We start from the raw sequence: 23,942 nt of genomic DNA on the forward strand, positions 1-23,942 counted from the left end.
GATCTCTTTTATGAAGTCAGAGCCAACAATTATATGGCTGAAAAGACTAAGGGCCCGAATGCGAGCTTGGCGGTGTGGGAGCGGGCCGCCATGCCTCTGCCTCGCTCCCCCACCACCAAACTGGGCCTCTGGCCGCATGCCAGAACACTAGTTTCTTCATAGTCTGGCGGGCTGTCCTTTGGCACTCCCACTGCAGTGCCTTCCAAAAAGGCACCGCAATAGGAACGCCAAAGCCGTTCCTGCATGACAGTGACTCTGAAGACCATGCCATGTAGGAAAGGGGGTGCATGCAGACATGGGGGCACACCATATGCCCCCCTGCATTCATCCCATGGGCCTGAGGAAAGAGGGGGCTCTGTAGGGCTCCTTTTGTTTCCTCTATGCCACCTTCTACAATGCAGACTCACTGCTGTGGTTAGGGTCGCAGTTAGGAAACTCGTAATATGCTTGGTGGTGCCGCAGTTGCACCACCATTCATATTTTGACCCCAAGACCACCACACCAGTGCAGGGATCATGGATCCCAGGCGGTTGCGGCGGTCCCTTGGCAGTCCAACCACCAAAGTTGTGGGACCACCGGTGCGCACCACTGCGCCTCCCCAGGTTTGCCAGTCCACTGACCGCCAAACTCTGAATCAAGCCCTAAATAATAATTCTGTATTTTAGTTAGTGAAGCTTAGTCATTTAGGTGTGCAGTGCCTGGAAAATACACAGAAATGTAATGAATAATAAATTTCCAATTGTAATATTGTTTGTTTTATTGTACTAATAACATTTGTAAAAGGTATATACACAACAATAGTGCTATTACAAATTACAATGCTATTAGTAAAGGAAGATCACCTTTTAAGCTAAGGGAGTTGGATGAATTCCACAAGTGCTACGAAAGCAGGTCTTGTTTGCGGAATCGTAAAATATCATGATGCTGCCATAATGCTTTTTACCTACTGAAGTCTAAATTCAGAGCTCTTTAAGAGTTGAGATTGACACTATGACATGCCAGTGCAGAGTACCAATTACAAGCCTTATGGCCTTTGTTATCACAGTTCAGATTGAAGTAGCAGCATTCTGAGCCTGTAGGGCCTCGTCAGTTGTGGCAGTGGCATTTCTTGTTTTCGTGCAGACTGCACAGCCACATCAGTAGCATTCAAAAAGTATAGCCACTTATTTGTAAGATTGTTCATATCCTTATTCGAGGTACGCATACATTACTTCACTATTTTTTTTTATCTGAAATGTTAACTGTCCACAATTGATTAAATTAGAAGTCATGTAATATAGCTTCAATAAAGCAAACATCGGAGGAGGAGCCTAGCCTGGAACCATGATGGCCGCCTGAACCCTCGGCTCCGCTGCCCCGATCTACTCCCCTCCGTGCCGTCCCGCATCCTGTCACTTATCTGATTTTCCTGAGACGGTACCGGACTCGGGGAGTGCTGCTGATTCCTGCGGTGTGCTTCCCGGCGTGATCCCTTCGACGGAACGGATTGAGAGTCCCTGTTCACTTTTGGCTGTTGATGGCGGCGACCGGCTCTTTGTTCTCGGAGCGGACGAACTCCGGCCATCACAACGGCGGCCGCAGACAGCAGGGCGCAGTCGACCAGCGAGAAACGGCGGCCGCTTGGAGTTTCTGCGGTGACACACTCTCACTTCTTGTTACCCCAGCACTGTAGCGGTTTGTGCTACATTTGTATCTCCTGTGCCTTCCCTCTGCGAAACAGGGAGGGGGGCCATTTTGTGCCGTGTACACAGCGATTGTGCCTGGTGGATCACCCGACTACTGGGGTGTTTGCTCTTCCCGACGACGCACTATCTTCGTGTGCACATTGCTATGGAACAGGCTGCCCATGTCCCCGTGACCTGGCTGTGCTCGCCAGGGCGCCCGTTGGAGGACGAACAGCGAGAGAGGGATGCCGGCGTGTTGGCTCGAGGACTGCCCCTGGCCATCGACCTTCGTTTCCATGGAGCTGCATTATCCTCCTCTCCGGAGGTTCCCCTCCAGATCGCTGAGATTCTAGGCGCCCTGGCTGCCTTGCGTTCCGATTGGGTTGGTCACGCCCGGGACCTGGGGGGCCGCCTGGATTCTGTTTTATCTACGCTATCCTCAAATCGGGAGAGGGATCACATGCTGAGCGCTTCGCCACATCCTGAGCCTGTGCACGGTGAGCTATCTATCCGGATGTGCTTGGAGGCGCTGGAGGTGCGAAAAATGGCTTCTGCAACGGCACTGTCTGCTGCACTCATGGAGTGGTGTGAAAATCCTGGTCCAGCGCAGCTGCGGGGGAGTCACCTTTGGGCGCCATGTTTTGCACTTTATTCTGGTCCGGCTGGATATTCTTCCTGTGGTGTCCTGGGCGCGCCGCTTCTGCTTCCACTGTTCACCAATGGGGACCCGCTTCTGCGCTTCACTCTTTTTTGTGCACCGCTGACTTTGTGTTGGACTGGCCTTACCGGACTGCGCCCTGTTTCGCTGTGGTACTTGCAGTTGTTCACATTACTCTGGTGGGTGGTTTTATTTTTGCCTTTCGCTGCCACTCTGGATCGTCAGGGACAAGGTTGACATTGCCTTTTACTGTTGTTTCCTGTTGTTGGCTTTCTGGGACTGTGATGTGTAGATGAGGGAACTGGTCGATGGATCTGTTTTAATGGGGGATCGATGGGTTGAGCGGCCGCACATATCCTGGTGTTCCTTTTAGGGCACGTAATTCTGGCCCTCCTCCGGTTACATATGTGTGTTTTCTTCTTCCTTTCTCTTCTTTCTGTATTTCGGGTATTCTTTATTGGGCGACAGGCACGCCGTTACGGGGGGGGTAGGCCGTAGCCGCTACGTGTGTGCAGGGTGGGGGGTAGGGGGGGGGGGGGGTCTTTGTTTGGTTTTTTGTTCCTATGGGCCTTCTTTCCTTTCTATTCTTTGATTCCTTTCCTTTTCTTTTTCTTGGGGTCATGGTTCGGGTCGGGGTTGGGTGGGGGGTGATCGGCGCTCTGCTTATTATGTGAATTTCAATCCTGCTCAGATATCACAGTGCGGCCATTTTGCTCCTGTCTTTCGGCTTGTGGACTTCCTTGCTTAACATCGCCCGCCTCTGTTCTTGAAGTATATTGTGACTGTTGATCCTTTCTAACATCTCTTAATTGAATTTGTTTTATGAACATTATAAAATCAAAACCTTGCTTTTCCTGCTCCTCGGCGGTATAAAGGCTTCTGTGTAACCTTGATTGCTTGTGCTTATGTTTACATTGCTACTGAGTTGTCGTACTGCTTGCTATTGTGCACCGATTCTGTCTAGGCCGGCCGGTTGGTTGTGGGCCCGTAATTGTTTATGATTTTGTGCAATAAAGGTTTTAAAAAAAAAATAAAAAAATAAAAAATAAAGCAAACATCCTTAGAATAGGTAGATTCCTTGCCCCTTGATGTACCTCAATAAAAAAACAGTTGTCCAGAGATTTTCATTTTTGATTAGTGTTTTTTCGTATCCTTAGAGAATAATTTAGCTTGGATAGACATTGATAATCCTGGCCGAATTTATCAGAACAACATTTTTAAAAATGGCGGATGTGTTGCGGTGATGATGTAATATTTCAAGAACCATGAGACCTATATACTTAATTTTGGTATAGAAACATGGGTTTTGGTGGTCAGGGAGTCTTATAGAGACAGAAAATAATTCTTCAGAGCAACACTTCTGCAATTTTCCAAAATGGCAGCTCTATAATGTTGTGTTTTAGCCTTCATATTGGTAATTTATTTTAATAGCGGACAAACAATCTAGTGGGGCTGCTGCTGATCTAAGTTTACAGGGTTTTTTGGTTTTATTTAATCTTTCTGAGTTTTACCATGATATATTTTAAGATGGAATACTTAAATATTTTATTATGGTTGCATCTCGCTAGCGCACATTTCTCCCTCATATATGGTCCTTACCGGTGCCTTCCTTGTTGCTTGTGTGCGTTCTTTCAGCTCCCCGGTCCGCCGAGCTTGCCGTTTAAGTGGAGGGAGCTGAAACATCAATTAGATTCTCTTTGCTGGACCGTTATGACATCCATCCAAGTGTTGGTCTGCTGTTTCTCTAATGGTAGAATGCAGAGTCAAGATGTGGCTGTGTCCAGGTAGGCCCACCTAGGGTCTATAGTTGGAAATCTATTTGTTGGATTTTAATGCCCTCATACACCCTTTTAGGTGTCATGCTTCATCATATGGGCTGCTCCTTGTTGGGTCGGCGGTGCAATACCCAACGGGCTCACCTTGAAAAGGGGCACTTTGTCGGAGATCTTTTATCCAACAGCCGTATTGTGAAGCGTGGGTATGGGGCCAGAAGCGTGTAGATGTGTAAGCGTGATTTTAAAAGGTAGGACTGGGAGTACCTGACATGGAATAATTTTATTCTGGGGGTATCCTGTCCTAATTAAAAACAGTGAACACAGCACTCGTCCGAGAGTAATGTCTCGAGGTAGGGTGTCCGTGTCTTATTCATCAAAGGTCAACATGTTTCTCGTATATTGAGAAGTTACTCGTGATTCTTTAGGACCGGAACAAATGAAAGACTATCTACACTTAAAAATCATTTGGTAACTCAGTTATTACAACAGAAGGTAGGGTATCCTATTCGGGGTGAAGTACCTGTGGTAGCCTGGATCTACCTAAAGTGGGAAAAAGGAGATAACGTTACAGGCATATAGAGTGAAAAAAGTGAAAAAACATAAGAAGGCACAGCCTGTGTTGTGACACTGCATTCAGTTCTAAATGAATTGTGGTGAACGCCGTCGACTAGGTGCATAGTAAAACAATAAAAGTGTGTGGTGAATCCCCCAACAGTGAGCTAAGGTGATAATATGCCCCTGTGGGAATTCAGTGGAGCAGCAGAAATGGTAGGATAGGACTCACCTAAGTCAGTAATATGTCCAGGCATCAACAGTACCCGGTGGTCAATACATAGGGCGTGGCTCCTATGTAAGCTGGACTATACATGGGAGAATAAAAACTGGTAAGGCTGACTGGTTTACATACGGTGATGATGCTTTTAAATTCGATGGCTGTGATGTTCTAAAACAAAAAATTGTCAATTTCTAATTCAGGGTGATTCATTTGTCATGGGCATACTCTATTTTTCTACTTATTTTGTTGGAAAGTTGTTAGCCTCTACCATGCAGGTGCAGGTCGTATCGTAGCCACATGGATGTCAAAACAAGAACATACAGAGAAATTGCTACAATTTTCAAGGCGAGTGGGATCTTAATCTCACTTGGTCTCCCCACTACAGCTCTGTCTCTTTTGGCTTAGGCGCTGGGAAAACCATCGGGAAACCTAGTGTGTAAAATTCATCTAATAGTTCTGTTTTGGAGGCATTTGCCTTAGTATGAGCTATGGAAAAAAACATTCACAGAAAGCGCTATGGTCAATGCGTGTCGTGGCTACCCATAATCAAGTGTATTCTGATGCGCTACTCAACTAAACCTTATGTGAAAGCATGACCATGACGCTATGTAAGTGTCCGTGTAGGTAATCCCTCTAGTGGAAAAAAGCACCGTAAGAGCGGTCCGTGTGCTATGTCAGAAGCGTGGACTACCAGAGTATTCACACCAACACGGGTTCAACAGAGTTTTTTAATTCACCGTTGCCAATATGCGGGAAGTCATTAGTTGCATGCAGCCCCCGTAGCTACGGAGCGTGTGTCGTGTTCCCAGGTAAAAACAATGTTACTGCCATTAAGGTTTCTATAGCCAGTTCAACAAATGGTGCCTGATCTAATTTTGTACGGCCATGGTTGTACTGAATTCCAACAGCGTTGGCCCCTATTTAGGTGCAGGCTGGTGCTTACATGCAGCGGACGCACCACTGGTGCACCAAAGGCAAACCCGTCTGCACACGCTAATCCCTGGACAACACCAGGGATGCTGGCAGTCTCAAGTCCCATCCCAATTTTGGTGAGAACAGGCAATACTCACGTGCCCAACTTATGGACCTCCGATCCAGAAATCCTAAGGGGATATGCCCAGTTAAATTAAATTTGTGTGATAGCCAAGTAGGGCATTGTCAGAACTGCATGTTTTATCTTAATTGTATGTCCTACTCTAATTCAGGGAATCTACTCAATAGGCTCCACCAGTCTGAGTAGGATAGATTTTTGTATGATTATGTTGGGCAGGGGGAAAACTTGATGCATATTCGTTGGGCGCTAATTAACTCACTCTCCCTTATTAAAAATATATTGGAGGTTTGTGACCAAATTCCTTTACTGTTCCTTGACTGCTTATTCATCACAGAGTCATGGGCAAAAGAGGACCCTGGCCCTGAGTTGGTGGATGAGGTCCCACCAGGTTACATTATTCTTAGGAGTGATTGTCAGGGCTGGAGTGGGGGGCTTGACCTTAATAGCACATGTGGTTTTCAGCTCCACCCTTAATCTTGTGTCCAATAGTACAGGTGACTTTCTGTAGGCAGCACTATTTAGGCTTAAAATCTGAGCCAAGTACCCTGTTTCAGGCTTGCTGGTATACTTCCGCCGTGCCCTCGACGTAACTTTACCGGGGCTTAGTGCCAGACCTTGGAGCCCCATTTAATGTCCTCCCATTTCAAAATGCTTGGGGATTTCAATCTTCATTTGGATGACCCTCTTTGTAAAGACTCTGCTTATTCCTTGAACTCATTGCCAATTTTGGATTTGTACAGTTGGTGCAATCTCCTACTCATACAGCAGGTCACACTCTAGATGGAATTTTTACCAACCATAACAATCTGGTTATTGAGGAAGTCCTTCAAATTAGCTGGGTAGATCACCGAGTGATCCAGTTTAAATTCTCTCTACCTCGCCTCACAAGTAGCATGGGCTCTACCCTTCCCATGCAATTATGCTGCTGGAACATAAATAAGATCACAGCTGTCAGCTGGGAACAGGCCCTTGAATTCTCCATAGCAGCCAAGGACAGACCTTTACCTTTTTCTGCGGAACACTTTCAAGACTGGGTTAACACAGCTCTGGACATTGTTGCTCCATTTAAAATCAAGGTTGCAGTTCGAAGCAATCCTTCAGCACCTTAGTATTCAACAGAACTCATGACCCTTAGGCAGAATGCCGCAAACAAGAGTGGAACTTGAGGACAAGTCCATTCTCTAATGAAGAAGGGAAACATAATGTAGTGCTCCTTGACTATAAACAGGCCATAATACAGCCTAAAGCATTCTTCTTTATGGAGAAAATTAGGGCCGCTAATAATTCTCCCAAACTGCTGTTTAAGGTAGTGAAGGAGCTAACAAAACCCCCTACTCAGCGGGTGCTAGGTTCTTCTCAAGAGTTCTGTGACAGAGTAGCAGTATGTTTTCTAGATAACTTTGTCATCATTTTTCAGAATTTTAAGCTGCCTGCTGCAGATGAAATACTTTCTGACAAAACTGGTTTTAGCTCCCCTGAAAATCTCCTCTCAGTTTTCCCGCCTATCTCCATCCAACAGACCAAGAACTTATTCTTGAGTTTGAAATCAGGGTCCCCGTCTGATCTTTGCATGCCCAAAATGTTACAACTTGCCCCAGATCCGATTGCTAAATATTGACAAAAGTGTTCAATTGCACGCTTCAATCAGGCATTTTGCATGCTATTTGGAGGGAAGCTGTTATTTCTCCTCCCCTTAAGAAAGCCAATGCCAATCCAGAAGATATGAAAGCTCCTGCTAAGATCGTAGACTAATTTATTCATCAGGAGCTCATTAAGTGTATTGATATTCAGGGGATCCTTGATCCTTCCTAAAATGGATTTTGCGCTGACCACAGTACAGAGAAGGCCCTTATTGTGGCCACAGACAGCATCTATACCCAGTTCGATCTGGGGAAGTGTCTATCCTGGTAATGATTGACCTGTCTGCAGCATTCGATACTGTCTCGCCCACATGGATGGTTCTGGCATCTGCAGCAAGCTGGGGTCTATGGGACCGCTCTTCAGCTTCTCCACTCTTTTTTTGTCAAACAGGGTGAAAACTGTCAGCTCCGGTGGTTACAAAGCAAAGGCATTCAGTCTCCCTTATGGATTTTTAATCTTTATGTGGCCCCTCTGGCTGATCTGGTGCGTTTATTTGGGTTTCAAGTGCTGTCATATACAGATGATACTCAAATTACTGTATATATCTCAAACAACCTGCCTTTGATGGTGGAGAGCTTCAACGACTATATATCCCATATTTTTTGATGAATGAAAGACAATTCACTGACGATTAATGCAGACAAGACTGAACTGCTTGAGTTTGGCTCTCAAAACTTCATTTGGTCTAACACTTGGTGGCCAGATGTCTGCGGATCCCTCCCCACCCCTGTCAAGTCAGCTAAAAACTTAGCGTCATCTTTGATAATACTTTGAGTTTTGATGCACAGGCCAGTCACATTATTAGCACTTGTTTTTACATCATCAGGACCCTGAAAAAGATCTCTCCTTACCTTTCATCGGAACAGCACCAGACAGTTATTTATTTATTTATTTATTTATTTATTGAATTTATATTGCGCTCAGCTACCCGTAATGGGTTTCCCGGCGCCAGGGACAGACTAGAGAAGAGAAACAGGTAATTGCTGAGGAAGGGAAGGAGCAAGAACAGTGACCATACTAAAACAGAAAAGTTTTCAACTTCTTGCGGAAAGCAAAAAGATTGGTCTCTGTTTTTAGCGTTAACGGAAGAGCATTCCACATCTTCGGCCCCAAATGGGCGAATGAGCGACCTCCCATTTTTGCCAATCGGATTCTAGGAATTACAAGGTTGGCTTTATTTGATGACCTGAGAGGACGACTGGGCTGATATGGCTGAACAAGATTGTGCAGGTAAGTGGGGGCAGAACCCTGACGGATCTTAAACAGAAGACACAAGGTTTTAAAAGCTACACGGTCAGGGATTTTTAGCCAGTGAAGGTCACACAGGGCTTGCGTTGCAGACATTCTTCGTGGAATATTGCACAAAAGGCGGGCAGCTGAGTTCTGTACAACCTGGAGTATATTCATTGTGGCTTTATCGGCTCCTAGGTAGAGCACATTGCCGTAGTCGATACGGGACATTACAAGGGCCTGAACAACAGTTCTTCGAGTAGACTCAGGCAACATCCATAGGATCTTCTGCAACCAGCGTAAGGTATTAAAGCAGATTGCAGCAACCTTAGTTGCCTGTTGTCGCATCGAGAGTTTCTCGTCGATTAGAAAACCGAGGTTACGAACAACTGGCACGGGGGTAGGCAGTGGACCCATATCACTGGGCCAGTGTCTAGGGCCCCACAGATCTTTATGTTTGCCAAGTATAATAACCTCAGTCTTATCACCGTTGAGCTTTAGCAGATTGACTTGCATCCAGGCCGCAACACGAGAAAGGCCGATTTTAAGGGCAGAGGTGTCCTGAACCCTGCTGCCAGACAAGGAAAACACAATCTGCGTGTCGTCTGCATATGAGTATATGGACAGACCGGCGTCCTCTACGATAGTAGCGAGGGGTCTGATGTAAATATTGAACAACAGAGGGCTCAAAATAGACCCCTGAGGGACGCCGTAAGCAGATGAACAGATCGCCGATTCAGCTTTGTTTGAAAATACCTGAAATGTGCGCTCATTAAGAAATGAGGTCACCCAGGCAAGCGCAGATCCAGCAACACCAAGGGAGTGAAGGGACTCCAATAGAATGGAATGCGACACGGTATCGAAAGTCGCGCTTAAATCCAGAAGGATAAGCGCAAAGGTCTCACCACTATCAATACCGTGTCGGAGTCGCTCAGTCACCCCTAGGAGTGCGGATTCGGTGGAATAATTGGCGCGAAAGCCTGATTGGGATGAATGAAGATATCCCGTATTTTCAACAAACTCGTTTAGCTGGATGTTGACATGGCGTTCCAGTATTTTGGAGCAAGCTGGCAGCAAGGATATAGGCCTGAAGTTGGCCAGGTTAGTAATGTCTGCACCAGATTTTTTTAGTAGGGGAACGACCATGGCATGTTTCCAATCCTGTTCAACACGGGATTCACTGAGGGAGATGTTGAGTAACCTCATTAGGAATCTACGTGGTTCAAGGTCAAGTTGTTTCAATATCTTCATAGGGACAGGGTCCAGAGGAGAGCCTGACCTAATGCTTTTTAAGCATGACAGGAAGGACACATCGTCAAATAATTTCCAGTTGTACAGAAACTCAGTGGGAGGGACAGAGGCATTACAGCGAAAGCCAGGTAAGGAAGGGTCAGTAGAAGGTGGAAGGGAGGCTAGGGATTGATGGATGCCCTGAACCTTCGATATAAAAAAGTCCGCAATGGCATTGCAATGTATACCATCTAAAGCCGGCAACGCGGGGACAGTGTCAGCACCTGTAAGTTTCTTGACAGTAGCAAAAAGAGTCCGAGGACAGTTCTGCACTGAAGTGATTGTAGAGGTGATGTAAAGAGCTTTGGCACGTTTACAGTTGGCGTGATAAGCTTTTAGCTCATCCTTGTAAATCACTTTAGAGGGAATGGAATAGAACCTTCTCCACTTCCTCTCCAAGGCTTTACATTTAACACGTTGGATTTTTAACTCATCCGAGTACCAAGGTGCTGGGGGACGCAAGGATCGAAATTTACTGCCAGAACGAGGGGCATGAACACATACTGCATCTGTTAGCCACCTAGAAATGGGGGCATTCAAATTTTGCTCAGTGTTAATGAGAGAAGGAATTGTCTCAGTCAGATGCAGATTAAAAGCAGCTAAATCAATCCTGTCCCATCGATAGGAAGGTTTTGTTTCCTCTACATAATCACTAGCTATATGGAGACCGGGCGGTAGCACAAAGTGTACAGCATAATGATCGGACCAAACAAGCGGGCGTGCCAAGTGAGTACAGTCAAATGAAAGAGTGGAAATAACTGGGTCCAAAAGATGACCGGCCAGATGAGTAGCTCCAGTATTACAAAGTTTGAGGTTAAAAACCTCAAGATCAAAAAGAAAAGATTTAGTAAGGGAATTGTTGACATCATCTAGATGAATATTTAAATCACCAAGAATGGTGAAATTCTTTGATTTCAAAAGTTACTATCGCCCTTCTCATTTCATGGTTTGACTATTGCAATGCACTTTACCTGAACATCAATAGTTCCTTTCTGAACAAATTTCAGGTCGTACAGAATGCTGCGGCCCATCTTATTCTGAAAATTTCCAAACGGCACTCAGAGAAGGGATTCATTTCCTACATTGGCTTCCTATCAGGAGGTACATTTCTTTCAAGGCCCTGTGCTTAGTTTTTAACCCTCTTCATCACAGAGGACCTACCCAAATGAATGAGCTTTTTCATTGGTACACTCCTGGCAGACCACTTAGATCTCCAGGTTGCAAAACACTCTGGATCCCCAGATTTCAGAAGACTAGATAGTGTGGGTGCTCCTTTTCAGCGGCCACGCCAAACTGTGGAAACAGTCTGCCCACCTATATCTCAGAAGCAGATTCTCTTATGTCCTTTAAAAAACATCTGAAAACCTGCCTTTTTTTCATTTTAGAAACTTGATTCTTAGCTGTGCAGCTCTTGCTGATTCTTCTGTTCTGCTATATCACTTAGGCAACTTCAGGTTTTAGTGTGCTCTATAAATTCTATCCTATGCTAATATTGATTTTGTTTCAGGTTTTCTGTTGATTCAAATTTGTAAACATGAGCAAAGCAGGTGGTAGCAGAGGGTCCTGGAAAGAAATTGTCAAAAAATAGCAGAAACCTGTGAATAACAACAAGAATCTGATTCTTCTGAAAAAGCAATGACAATCAATCCCAATGCCAATCCAGAAGATCGATTGCTACCCCTCGTCCACCTCCAACAACTGGTCAGAAAGCAGAGGATCTTTAATGTGTTATCTGGGGTTTAGCCAGAACAAGGGCTAAAGGAATTGATGAAAGAACAACGTACAGAGTATGTGAGTCTCAAAGGGCAAACATGTTTTTATCTGCAGCTAGTTTCTTCCAAGATGAGGTTTTCAGCCAACTAGCTGATATAAACAGCGTGGTGAATGTATTTGCAGCAGATTTGTATGCCCACTCAAACTGCATGCGTGCATACATTAGAAAATATGAATGTACAATTAGCTTCTAGCAGCAACATAACCGCCAGCCTTCATTTAAGTTTGCACTCTTTGAAAAAGCAAATTAAGTTTTAAAGCCAATATCCTAATATTGATTTTGATTCGGGTTTTCTGTTGATGCAAATTTGTAAACATGGGCAAAGCAGGTGGTAGCAGAGGGTCCTGGAAAAAAATTGTCAAAAAATAGCAGAAACCTGTGAATCACAACAAGCATCTGATTCTTCTGAAAAACCAATGAGAATCAATCCCAATGCTAATCCAGAAGATCGATTGCTACCCCTCGTCCACCCCCAACAACTGGTCAGAAAACAGAGGATCCAATGTGTTATCTGTGGTTTAGCCAGAACAAGGGCCAAAGGAATTGATGAAAGAACAACGTACAGAGAATGTGAGTCTCAAAGGGCAAACATGTTTTTACCTGCAGCTAGTTTCTTCCAAGATGAGGTTTTCAGCCGACTAGCTGACCTAAACAGCGAGGTGAATGTATTTGCAGCAGATTTGTATGCCCACTCAAACTGCATGCGTGCATACATTAGAAAATATGAATGTACAATGAGTTTCTAGCAGCAACATAACCGCTAGCCTTGAGTTAAGTTTGCACTCTTTGAAAAAGATAATTAAGTTTTAAAGCAACTTTTGAGTGCTGGCTAGAGGTTCACACTCAGTGAGATCAGGGAAATAATGGTCAAGATTGATGAAGCTGTATTGATCCATAATAATGAAATTAAGATTTTTCTGGTGAGACTGTATAATGACAGAATTCGTTTTTGTCAGTGTAACAAAAAGAATGAGCCACTTATGTAGTTCTTAGATGATTTGACTCCTGAAGTTCCAAAGTAAGATCACATGATCCAGTAAAATCTACAGGAACCATTTTAAGGAATGTCCTAAAAGATTTAGATTTTGTACTTAATGACCAATTTTGTGATGCCCCAGAGTTCCGCAAATCATGGTGGTTAACAAGAATGCCTGATGTTGTCTTAACATTCTTTACATCATTGTATTTTATCAGCAAAGCAAAACTGTAACAAATTAAAGTTCTTGAGTTCGGAACAGAAGCTGACAACATTGATGATGGGTTTGAAGATATAAGTGAAGAAGTGAAAGACAATCCCATGACCTGACAAGCTTATGCTGTGCAAATGTACTGTATTTCCCAAATCATGTATTATGAATTACATCACGGCAAAAAGCAAGCTCAGTTACACATGATGACTGCCCACACAATCTATGATAAGTTTAAAAGTAGAGAGCCAATCGCTTCAATGAATAGGATTGGTGTATCAACAAGTTATAATAATATAGTTCAGAGCAGGAACATGTTAGCAGCTCCTGCTATAAAATCTTGTGAATCTGTTAGCACACCACTGCCAAGTCACTTTACCAGGAAAGGATTTACAATTGCTGCTCTTGATAATTTTGATTTTGAAGACTGCTCGTCTTTGTCTGGAATATCCAGCACACATGATACTGCCATTGTGCTTTTTCATGACTGTAACAATGAAGTAGCTGTTGGAAAACAAGCTGTGTTAGCTGTAGGCATAAACACATGTAGCTGCAAACTTATCACCCAACTGCCTTGCCAACATGTACATAATCACTACAAGCCATCAACAGGCCCCAGTCTAAATGAAAGTTTCAAAGTGGCTGAGGACATGGATCTTCTTCTACCTGATGCTATGGTCCGCAAAACTGATTTAACTGAATTTATCATATCACTTTTCAGTACAGACTGGAGAATGAAGAAAATACAGTTCCTCCGGGGGCTGGAATTCATGCTCTAATCTCCCAGAATACCGCCCCACTGAAGAAGGTCTGGTTTTTACCAGTAATACCATCTCCAGGCACAAACTATGCACTAGTATACACAGCTCTTAGAAATTTCCAAAAAGGGCGTGTTCAGCCTGAAGACCAGCCTATCCTGCCAATTTTCTGTGATAGAGGTGTTTTCGTATTGTAGCTGACATTTTTATGAGCATTCAAGTAGAATTCTGTGATATTTATCCAATGATGGGCATTTTCCACATGACAACAGTTGTTTTGTGATGTCCATGAAATTCATTATGTTCGTTTACAAGTTATGCTCATCATTTCTGAGGCTATAGAAATGTTGGAATGCTTTCTGGAACAAGAATGACAAATGAGATCTTATCTCTGTAGTGAACTAGGCACAGGGTGCACTTCAATCAAAATACATAATGCAAAGACAGGCAATGTTTAATACACTCTCTTAAAAATCAGAAAACCTGAAAACCAAGTTTGTAGAATTTGTCAAAGAATGTGAAGAAAAATCTTTGCAAGTGCTGGGGAAAGGTTTTACACATGATAGCTCTAGTGAAAAACTTGGTACATGCTGATCATAAATGTGAATGGGAGCTGCACATAAAGAATGTCGAGTCACTGATTACTGTGGTTATCGAATTCGATTTAATAAACTACCTCATAATACCACTCGTGGCGGATGCCGAGTGGGGGAGAGTGTGGAACATTGTGCTGATTACGAGTGAATTCTAGAAATATTGATTTTAAAAATAACCTGATGTATTGTTTTAACTGTTGCTGCTGATAATTTCATTATTTTAGGAGCTGATTTCTAGCTCTCTGCTCTGCTGCTATATCCTTGGCACTTTGCGCTTTCTCTTCATTAGAGGCACCTGAGTCGGAAAGCCGGGTGACCTTAGGCCTCTCTGCACTTTTGAGTCTCTCTTTATTCCTACTCACCTCTGTGTGTGTCGCGCTGCTCGGCCCGTAGTCTCCCTACCCATTCAGCCGGTACATCGAGGTGCTGAAGGGTATTCGGGGACCTGCGGGCGTGCTGTTCTAAGGCGGCCATCTTGGGGGTAGGCTGGCTCGCGAGGCGGCAGTCTAGTGGTGCAGATTCGCGCCGCCCGCGACGCCTTAAAACTAGGTGCCCTGTCTCTACGCGCCAAAGGAAAGCCCGTCTGCGCCCGTCAGCGTCCCGGAGGCGGCCGGGCTTGGCTTGGCTGGGCAGGCGAGTAAGGATGATTGTCTACTCAAGGGATGATCTGATCTCCCTTAAGAATACCCATAACACCTGTTATAGGGTTTTCCCTAAACCTCCGCGAGGCAATAACAGATGCCCTGCCTGTGGCTGGCTACCAGGGAAGGGATTTGTTTCTTCTTTTAGTCCCCCCCTTAACAGTAGGAGGTGCTTGCTGCTCAACACCAGGTCCCTGGGAAAGCATGCGCTTGATGCCCACAACCTTCTGATGGGCTCTAAAGCTGTCTGTTCCTGACAGAAACATGGCTGGGGGAGGGTGCAGGACCTGATGTTGCCACTGTCATTCCCCCGAGCCATGTTATCTTCAGAAAGGACAGAGCTAGCGGGAAGGGGGGTGGTGTCACCCTGGTCGTCGACAGGCGCATCTCATGTTCCATTCTTCCCTCGGACAACATTCATGGGTGTGAAGTTCTAGCCTTCTCCCTCTCCTTCTCACCCCATCAATCATGTATGGGGCTCTCCGGGCCCTTTGGGTACGTTCTTTGAAGAGCTCTATTCGGCTATTTCCACGCTATGCCTCAGGTCTAAACACTGTCTGCTCTTAGGCGACTTTAACATTCATAAAGCTCAAAGATATTACCTCTTCCTTAGGGCTCATTCCGTAGTCTTCGGTCTTCCACCCACTGCAAGGGTCACACGTTGGACCAAATATTTTCTACTGTCCCTGTAGTCCTGGCCTCTTTGGCTCCTGTTCTGTGGTCCGACCACTTCCTAGCGGTCTTTGAGATCCCTCTTACTGAGAAGGGCACCCACAGTGGACAGTGGCGTAAAGCACACCCCTCCAGAGCTTTCCATTGGGTTTCCCCTGCTATGCTAATGCAGGCTTTAGACATCCACCCATGCCTGCTAACGGGTACTTTGGAATCAGACATTGAGCTCTTACAGCTCTGGCTGACTCAACGGTTAGCCGTCTTAGCCCCCCCACGGCCCCCTAGGACAGTTTCAGTTAAGGATTCCGCCCCTTGGTTTTCGCCGGCGCTAGCCGATAAGCGACCGCAATGTAAAAAAGCCGAAAGGGTGTGGCATAAGCACTATGACGACAGCTCGAAGGAAACTTATAGGGCTATGGTCAGAGACTACCATCGTGACATCACAGCTAGCAAAAAGTCCTATCTGGCCAGTAGGATTGAAGATGCCTCCAGTTCCTGCAAAGAAATCTTCAGGATAGTTAAGGACTTTATCTCCCCCCCATGGTGTACTCCCAGTTCCATGCATTCAGAGTCTTGGATCTCCGAACTTGCGGACTTTTTTGCCAGCAAGATTCGGACTATCCAGGTCTCCTTCGAAAAGGCGGACACGTTTACCATCTTTAATTGGCAGTCTCCTTCCCCTTGCTCGATCTTTGTGGGCCCCGCCCTATGGAACTTTCCATCGTTGACCTTTCAGGCTTCCCTGGACCTCCTTTCCAAACTGAAATCTGGTTCCCCTTTAGACCCTTGTCTGGCTAAATTCCTTGCGTTAATGGCCCCTACTCTCAACCATCTTATCAACCCGATACTCAATCTCTCCCTTAGTACTGGTGAGGTACCCCAACCGTGGAAACAGGCTCTTATTCTGCCACTATTAAAGAAATACAACCTGAATTCGGATTCTCACGCCAATTATAGACCAATTTCCTCCTGCCAGCGCTCGCAAAAGTGGTTGAGAAACCTGTTCATACTACCCTGTCCCACTTTCTTGAGACAAACGATATACTCCATAAGTCGCAGTCCGGTTTCCGCTCCAATCTTAGCACGGAAACAGCGCTGCTCGAGGTCACCGAGGCCGTCAAGGAAATCTTGGATAGAGGAGGCAAGGCCATGTTGGTCATGCTTGACCTCTCTGCGGCCTTCGACACCATCCCCCATGACCGTCTCCTTTCTAGACTCTGGGAAATTGGTCTAAGGGGGACGGTGTTCCGGTGGTTTAGGTCTTTTCTCTCGAACCGCCAGCAAACGGTCTGGGCCCCCCCTTACTCTGCCGCTATGCCGCCTTTGGAGGTCGGAGTACAGCAGGGCTCAATTTTGAGCACTTTGCTCTTTAACATCTATATGACCCCTCTGGCGGCACTGGCGGAAGATTGTGGAGCCCAGATCATGTCGTACGCGGATGATACACAACTTCTGTTCACCTGCGACAAGGGTTGCGATTTTGACGGGACGTTCATCCGGGGTTGCCTTGGGGCAGTGTTTGACTGGCTTAGTCACAATAGCCTCAAGTGCAACTCCGATAAGTCTGAAGTACTCTTCTTCGGCTGTCCCGTGGTCCCCAAATGGAAGGAGTGGTGGCCTCCTGCCATGTTCCCTCCCGCCAGCGATTCGGGGGTTGCTAAAAATCTGGGCATCCAGATCGACAACAGCCTCTCTTTTAAAACTCAGGTGGCTGGTCTGGCCGGCAAGTGTTTTGCGATCTTGAAGATGCTGAGGAAGTTTCTGCCACTTCTTTCTCTAGAACATAGAAAGATCACGGTTCAGGCCCTGATAGGCTCTCGCCTAGACTATTCCAACATACTATACCTAGGCCTTCCGGACTTCCTTTTAGCGCGCCTGCAGGTTGTGCAATACTCCGCGGCCTGGGCCATCTTTGGGCTCACCAGGAGAGCCAGGGCCAGCGATCTTCTCAGAACCCTTCACTGGCTGCCCATCAAGAAGCGAATCACCTTTAAGGCCCTGACCATTGCCTTTAAAGCCCTTCATGGTACTGGTCCTTGTTATCTTCGGAAATGGATCAGCTTCTATTTACCCTCTAGATCTCTGCGATCTGCTACCCAGGCCAGGGCTGTCACCCCGGTGATCCGACGTGCGCGCTGCGGGGGCGGTCTTTTAAACATCTTGCCCCCTGGTTATGGAATGCTCTCCCTCTGTCTCTCAGATCCAACACCAATTTACTGGCTTTCAGGAAGGATCTGAAGACTCTGCTGTTCACGCAGTGATTCACTTCACTCTGTTCTCAGTCCCCCTCCCGTTCTGCCTTCCACCCTGGGTTTGTGATGGTCTTTAGCGCCGGGACACTCTTCGGAGTAGCCGTGCGCTATAAAAGTACCCCTATTAACATAACATAACATAACCTGAGATATGGGTCCTGGGATTTGGATAGAGTGAAGGAGCTAGAGGTAGAATACCATACCGTTACAGGAAATTCATCCAAAGTAATTTTGGTGTTGAAAGACAGAGAGGGAAGATTCAATGCTATGCCTTCAGATATGAAACTGGAACAGAAGAGCCAGAATTTCTGCTCCGCTCCAGGAATACTTCCCTCTGTTTTATTCTCTGCTTAGTCTAGCTGTCAGGGCTGGGACGCCTCATTGCCGAGTCAGCCATGCGCTTTATAAGTATTTTAATCTAATCTAATCTAATCTAATCTAATGGAGATGCTGCAACCAAACCAGTTAAGAACAAACTTTCACCTGAAGAATTTCAATTTGAAAAGGTGCCCTCATTGAAAACTAATGTTGTTGTGGACTAAATGTCACAATTGTGAATGGTCAAAATTTAATCAATGCAAAACTTCAGAGAGGCCATTCAGACTGTTCTACAGATATCTATCTAAGTCAGTGTGTACCTTGCAAGAACTGCACATTGTCTTTGACAGTTATCTTGAACTATCTGTCAACGAATGTGAGAGAAGCACACATATGTCTACAAGTGGAACAATTGACCTTACCTGCAACAAAAATTTGACACCTATACCTGTGCAACTTGATAAATTCGCGTCATGAACTTCGAACAAGAGGAACGTGAAGATGCTAACTTGCCAAAACATTGCTGATGCTTCAATGAACACTAAATTTCCAATTATTGCAAGTGGAATGGTTGTCAATGAGGAGTTTTTGCAAGCAGAGATGTATTAAAAATGTTTGGCCCATATTGTTCAAGAAGTTAACAGCAAATTGGAGGAAGCTGACCGTGATGTTCTGACAGATGTTGAGTGGACTGTTCGAAATGGTTCCAAATGAGTCATTGTACTGTCAAAAGACACAGATGGTATTATTGTGCTTCTTAGATTTGTTGCAATGTTCATAAGCCAAGAATTGGTAGAGTGATTATTACGCTATTGAACAGGCAAGAAAAGACTGTTAATCCCGCATCATATTCTATACAAGAAACTTGACTCCGAGATGCCCAGTGTTATTATCAAATGCAAAAAGAACAATTGATGGATAGAATGTTGAACAATGTCAAACATTCACCCCAGTACAGAGATCTGGGCCTAAATCCATTGTTTTTTGCTCCCCATGCCACTCCAGTTTAAACCCAGCCTTATGCAAATCAGTCTTGACCCTGTTCCCCATGGGAACAGTCCAGCCTGAACTGTCAGGCCAGGTTCTCACTGGATTGGAAAGCAAGCATCCTAGGACCGGTTTCGGGGTTTCACTCCTCATAAGTCAGGCTAGCTTGACTCCAGTGGCATGGAGAGCACGGGACCCACGTCTGGGCATACCCATCTCACTCAGGGTGACAAATGCAAAAATAACAATTGATGGACAGAATGTTGAACAATGTCAAATATTCACCCCAGTACAGCGATCTGGGCCTAAATCCATAGTTTTTATACTCTCCATGCCATGCCAGTTTAAACCCAGCCATATGCAAATCTGTCTTGACCCTGTTCCCCATGGGAACAGTCCAACCTAAACTGCCAGGCCAGGTTCTCACTGGACTGGAAAGCAAGCATCCTAGGACCGGTTTCGGGGTTTCACTCCTCATAAGTCAGGCTAGCTTGACTCCAGTGGCATGGAGAGCACGGGACCCACGTCTGGGCATACCCATCTCACTCAGGGTGACAAATGCAAAAATAACAATTGATGGACAGAATGTTGAACAATGTCAAACATTAACCCCAGTAAAGAGATCTGGGCCTAAATCCATCGTTTTCTTTGCTCCCCATGCCATTCTAGTTTAAACCCAGCCATATGTTAATCAGTCTTGACCCTGCTCCTTATGGGAACAGGGTTGCTCGAACTGCCAGGCCAGGTTCTCCCTGGACTAGAAAACAAGCATCCTAGGACTGGTTTTGAGATTCAACCCCCTCAGCCAGGCTAGCTTGACTCCAGTGGCATGGAGAGCACAGGACCCACGTCTGAGAATACGCATCCCACTTGGGGTGACAAATGCAAAAATAACCTTTTGATGGCCAGAATGTTGAACAATGTAAAACATTTACCCCAGTACAGAGATATGAGCCTAAATCCATCATTTTGTTGCTCCCCATGCCATTCCAGTTTAAACCCAGCCGTGTAATCAATCTTGATCCTGTTCCCCATGGGAACAGTCCAGCCTGAATGGCCAGGTTCTCACTTGACTGGAAAACAAGCATCCTAGGACTGGTTTTGGGGTTTCACCCCTCATTCGCCAGGCTAGCTTGACTCCAGTTATATGGAGAGCATGGGACCCACACCTGGGTATACCTGTGCCACTTCTGGGTTACAAATGCAAAAAGAACAATTGCTGGACAGAATTTTTAACAATGTCAAACATTCACCCCAGAACAGGGATCGGGGCCAAACTTCATCTTTTTTGATGCTATGAGCCAAATTGCAACACAATTGGAGCTTTAACTGCTGGACCTGTGACATTTCTCAAAGGATTTGCTGAGACGGATAAGTATATGACTTTAATGACGTAGTAAATTGGCTTGTGCGTGTGCGGAAAATGAGTTCTGACTCTCACAGATTTGACTGTCTTCTGTACAATGAGTTCAAGAGATCAGCCCCACTAAGTAACCTTCAACCGTCTCATATTCTGTGCGTGGACACATCAAAAGAGTATTCTACTTGATCAGAAGATATGTAAATGTTTGGGCCCAGAAATATGTAGAGAAAGATCCTTGTGAATTTATTTGGGAAGATATTTTTGGGGTGCTAAAACCTATAAAATTTCTAAAGCCTCTACCCACAGAACTTACAAGTACATGTACTTGCAAAACCTGTGCTACGAAAAAATTTCCTTGTGGATAGGCTCCTCTCAAATGTTCAACATTCTGCAAATGTACCATGAGCGAAACCCGAAACAAATAAATAAAGTGAACTGAGAAAATATGTCTAAAACAGACATGATGAACATTATTCTTTTTCATATTCAGATCATAAACCTTGTTTGGTGTATGCATAAAAGGATTAAAAACCATTATTATTTGTATCATTTCTATATATGTCCCTTCTTTTTCTGTTATAGCTGCTTTTTGGAAAATAGCAGAAAGGTTGATCTGAGGAGTTCTTTTATGTGTCTATAAGACTACATGACCCCCAAAACCTATGTTTTGACACCAAAATGAAGTATATAGGTCTCATGGTTCCTGAAATATTACACCATCACTGCAACACATCCACAGTTTTTAAAAATGTCATCCAGAAAATTTGGGCACAGATCAACAATGTCTACCCAAGCTAAATTGCTTCTCTAATGATCCAAAAACGCAATGAATGAAAATCTCTGGACAACAATGTTTTCACGGAGGTATATCAGGAGGCTGGAATTAATATGATAAGCACTTTTTTTGCTGGAATGAAAAGACATTTTGTCAAGAAGATCTTTGCTCTGTCTGGAAAAGTATTTAAAGTATGTATTTACTATTCTATCCTAAGAGTTCCAGCAGAAAATCAGTTGTACCTGAAAACATAACATTGTTAATGGTAATGTATAGACTAGATAGGGCTTAAACAATAATTAATTCTGCCTCCTAATTTGATCACAGATCCAAGTTTTCTGACCTAAAAATATGATTCCTTCCTCTCCTGAACAGATGGATACATTGTGCAAGCTGGGCATTTGCCATAGTTTTGCATTTAATTTCATAACATGAAAGTTTGTTAAATCAGTTACAAAACTAGCAATGTGTAAAGTGAAACATGGGTGTGGTGGAGTGGGCGTGGGAGACACCTCATCAAAACACAAGTATACTTTTGCAAACCATATTGCATACCCTAACACATCTGCCTGTATATTATAAGGGCAACACTGCCTAGGAGTGGAATGTCTAGGCTGAATGAATGAATGATGCCATTTCTAAAGTGCTACCTCTGCTTCAAGGAGCGTACCATCGTTGCCATGTTGTTATGCTCCACATTTGACAGAAACAGGGCATAGCAAATCAGTTTAAAGTAATTTTCTTTGCATATTCAACAGACAGCATCAGTAGTGTCCATGAACAAATACATGATTGTATTCTTTGGAAAACACTCTCTCATCAACACACTATAAAGAACAATATTCATAATGTACATGGTTTTGTCACAGATCAAACTGTTTGAATCAGAACACCAAGCTGCACATGAATGCTAATATGACAAATAAACACATAAACAAACAGAATGCAGTTGTTAATAAACCTCAGTACTGCCTTTTACTCTTAAGATCATCATCTTTTAATCTTAAGATCATCATCATGCAATATAGTTGCTGACGTTACTTATATGATCTGTTAACTTGCAGCCATAAGTAAGGAATCTGCAGCATGCAAACTATTCACAACAAGCAACTAATCTCATCCTAAAAGCATTGCCACTAACATTTACTTCCCAACGACCCCAGAAAACATCCAAGAAAAGAAAGATCAACATGAAACATAAAGGTATACACTAAACCTGGGCGTAGGACTATGCACTACTACGCAGTTCGCGAATTGCATGTAGCACAGTGCATAAAAGCGTAGCGGGCATTTTTTTGCTTGCTCGCGGTCCTCAACATCAAGTTGGCGACCGCGAGCGAGCAAAATCAACATCCCGGTGAGACTTTTTCCTCGTTAGCGATCAGCAACATCAAGTGGCCGATTGCGAGGGTGGAAAATAAACCTCCCGGTGAGATTCTCAATGCAGGGAGGTGAGGTTTCTCATTGCGAGTGGTCGTGTATGCTCGTGACCGCTCGCGATGAGAAACTACCAATCCGCGTTGAGAAAGCTGCCACTCGAGTATAAATCTACTTGAGTGGCAGAAAACGACCGCTCGCACTGTGCAAGATACCTGTTTGCAATGATTGCACAGTGCGGACAAGCATCCGGCACTGTGCAATCAGTGCAAATAGCATTTTCCCTACCACACTACGCAGGTCGCGTAGCTACGCATAGCTACTACGCAAACTACGCCCAGGGTTAGTATACACACCAAACATTGTCACCACTCACATTAAACTACCTTGCTTACAATAATTTACTAAGCATACTCCAAGGCACTAAAATTTAAAATCCATCATCTACTGCCATTCAATGTAGGCCCACATGACTTCCTTGCAGTACAACCAACTCACTTACTTAAATACACTCCATTGGAATCATATCAACACAGTCCGGGTGAGAGCTGTGATCAAAGCCTTCTGACTTAAGTACTGCTTTAATTTTAGAATTGTGAACTCCCTCGATTGAAATTGCACAAAAAATGCACTTGACATTGACATCTTCTCTGCTACTATGGGGCCAGAACTACATTGTAAAAATAAAAGAATCTAAAGTTTTAATGCCGCTGCATCATGGCAAATCTATATCTAAATTCCTCAGCTGATAAAGCTTTCCTTTTAGAAATTTGTAAATATGGTGTTCCAACATGTTTTTAATTCTATAATAAAAGATATATACCGATGACATGAAAAACGTGTTAAAAGATTTTGCCTCCCAAATTGTAGCACCGTAATAAAAAATGTACTAGTTGTTTACAGACGGTTCTACATAAAAAGAATTATAGACATTAAAATACAAAATCTAAAACTAATAGTTTCCCCTGACAGTCATACCATTTTCACTTACTTAGGGAAAGATAATGGTAACATTTTGTGGGATAAGACAATCACTTGAACTTTCTACTAATGTTTTTTAATCCAATTTATTCAAGATTGGAACAGATAAATGCAGAAATTTGGTAACCATTGTACAAATTCTGTCACTGATGTCCGCCCCGGAACAAACCCAGT

At 44.3% G+C, this 23,942-nt stretch overlaps 1 protein-coding gene across 1 annotated transcript in view; it reads left to right on the forward strand.

The window, feature by feature from the left end:
* The window catches only part of CUBN (cubilin), a 1,583,269-nt gene that overhangs the window by 692,217 nt on the left and 867,110 nt on the right, over positions 1–23,942 (forward strand). The window lies entirely within an intron of this gene.

The sequence above is a fragment of the Lissotriton helveticus genome, chromosome 10 (genome assembly GCF_964261635.1).
Source record: "Lissotriton helveticus chromosome 10, aLisHel1.1, whole genome shotgun sequence".
In the NCBI taxonomy this organism is placed as follows: Eukaryota; Metazoa; Chordata; class Amphibia; order Caudata; family Salamandridae; genus Lissotriton; species Lissotriton helveticus.